Source organism: Quercus suber, unplaced genomic scaffold (assembly GCF_002906115.3).
Source record: "Quercus suber isolate HL8 unplaced genomic scaffold, Cork oak 2.0 scaffold_234, whole genome shotgun sequence".
Taxonomy (NCBI): Eukaryota; Viridiplantae; Streptophyta; class Magnoliopsida; order Fagales; family Fagaceae; genus Quercus; species Quercus suber.
In genome coordinates, this window is record NW_027069691.1 from 744,079 (window position 1) to 746,656 (window position 2,578).

Consider the following 2,578-nt stretch of genomic DNA (forward strand, 5'->3'; position numbering starts at 1 on the left):
ACAAACCTCTACAATTTCCCTTTTCGTATGAGTTCCTCTATCTGCTCCTTGAAGTCCCTACAATCTTCTGTATAGTGGTCGTAATCCTTATGGAAACGACAATATTTCTTCTTGTCACATACGTTGGGTGACGAATGTAATGGACTTTGCCATTTGTGGTAGTGCTTGTCTTTAATCTGCGCCCAAATTTTGTCAACAAGCATAACTAAATGAGTGAATTTTACCTTCTGATGAGCTTTATCATCTTTCCTTTTTCCCTCGTCGCTTCACGTACAACCTCAGGGTCTCCTTTTCTCCTTGTCTGATGGTAAGTAAGTGGTTTGCTAGCCTTTTTAGGCACTGTCACCCAACAAAGTGGCGTAAAAAGGAATTGCCCAATTGCTCGAAGTTATTGATGGACGATGTTGATAACTTTATGAACCACTCCCTTGCAGCTCTTTTGAGAGTGTGGGGAATGAACGGCATAGTATTTCGACAGGAGACTGTTGAAGGCCTAAGGTCGTCTTGAAAGTGTTGAGGTGGTCCAGGGCGTCCTTTAGCCAGTCAAATGATTCAAGCTGAGGCAGGTGAAATTTTGAAGACATTGGGCATTCCAAAACTGCCGTCGTGAAAGGTGAATCTGTTGTCCTGACCATTCTATTTAGGCTTCGATCTGTTTTCCCTTTAATGGCGTTCCTTAGCTCGTCCATCTCCTTTCTCATTTCCTGGAGAAGATCCGAGGTTAGTCCATCTGGAGTGGCTGGCCTTCGACGGTCACTCCTTCTATGACTATCTCCATCATCCTCCTGATTAGACCTAGATCGGTTCTTCTCTTGTTGAAGTCGCAGCCTCATCTCCTGGTTCTGTCTAGTGAGTTCTTCGACACTAGCTATAAGCGTCTAGATTTGCAGGACTAATACTGCAGAATCTCGGTTGGACTCCATATGAATTTGGGAATTGACTGGAACTACGCTTTCAAACCTAAGTGCAAAAATGTCGTTCCCACAAACAGCACCAAACTCATGATGTGAAAATCATTAGTAGTCGTCTAGATGGGGATGAATCCTCGTTACTGTACCTGCAAATATAGCGTAAGGTTTTCCTCAGGTGGTCATTGGTGTGGTACCCACCACAACGCCTATGATGCCAAAGTCAGTGTACAGAAGCTTTTAGGGAAATAAGAAAGTTTAGAATATTAGAATTACCTATGCTTGTGTATTTTGGGTGTGTAAGTGTCTAGTCTGGTTCTGTTGAGTATGTATATATAGTTTCGTAGTTTCTAGCCGTTAGGGCCTTAATTGTGGCTTTAGTGCTCATTCCGTAATGCCTTAGGACTTGTTAATGCGGGTTTTGAAGAGCTATCAACGATTTGACAGTTAATTGGTAACAGTCCGAGGCATTGAAGCTTCTCATTAATAGTTTGTTTTTCCTCGTCCATGTCGTGGCTAGGTAGACAGAGGTATTTGATGAGGTCGTTTGGGCAAGAGAGTTTGTTGATACCATCAAAGTTGTTTTGATCAAAAATATGTAAAATGGAAGCACAATAAAAAGCTTTCAATCAATTGTAATCACATTGGTGAGGGGTCATATATGTTCATTTCTACAAATGAGATAGGTCACTTGACTTCGTACTAGTTGTGTATGACTTGATTGAATTGATCATTAAAGTTTCATACTAAACTATGGACTAGTTCATACTTAAATCACACACACAATACACAAGTCTAATATTCAATGAATGTCTATTTTATTTATGTGATTGTACATGTTCAAATGTGATGTGTGTGTGCTCAACCATATGTGGATCAAACCAAAGAGTTTTTTACTGTTTTATTTTCTTTTGGAAGTGATTTGTATCACTCATGTTTTTCAAAGTTTTTCAAGTTGATTTTGAGTGAAAAACATGTTTTCTAGGTTTTTTCGCGAGTAAGCTTAGTCATGAAGTTTGGACAGAATGTTTCGTGACTATTTCGCGATTGTTTCACGAGTAAGGCTTACCAGCGAGTTACTAGTGAAAATTTTCAGATTAGCTCTTTAAAGGGCATTTCATAGGACATTTGTTTTAAACTTCTCTCACCTTCTCCTAAACTCCTATTTTTATGTTTCTAAATCAAAACCCAACTAAATTCAATTGCTTTTTGTTAGGACATATATGTTTTAACTTGATTAAGAACATATGTCACTTAGTTATGTAAATTGGCTAATCCTTTGACAAAACGCACTCTACTTGTAATTGGGTAGTTCTAGGTGTTTTTAATACTTCAAAAAACAATGTTTCAAGGTCAAGTGTTGAAGTCATCAAGTCTGTCCAAGAGAAAGCAAGCTGAAGTGCAAGGTTTTTAAAGCTCAACACCTTCTCGATAGCTACCTCGACACCTGCTATCTGTCGAGATTTAAAAATTCAGATTTCCAATCTGATTTTCTTGGGATCCGTGAATATGTTTTTGGGCCTTCTTTTCTTCTAACCCTAAACATATAAAAGGATTATTTTAAGAGCCGTCAAGGGTGACACAAGTTGCATTATCATTGAGCAATCTCTGTTCAAGCAAATTGTGATCAAAAGACGAAGTTCTTGACCTAGTTCATCTTCCATCAAGAA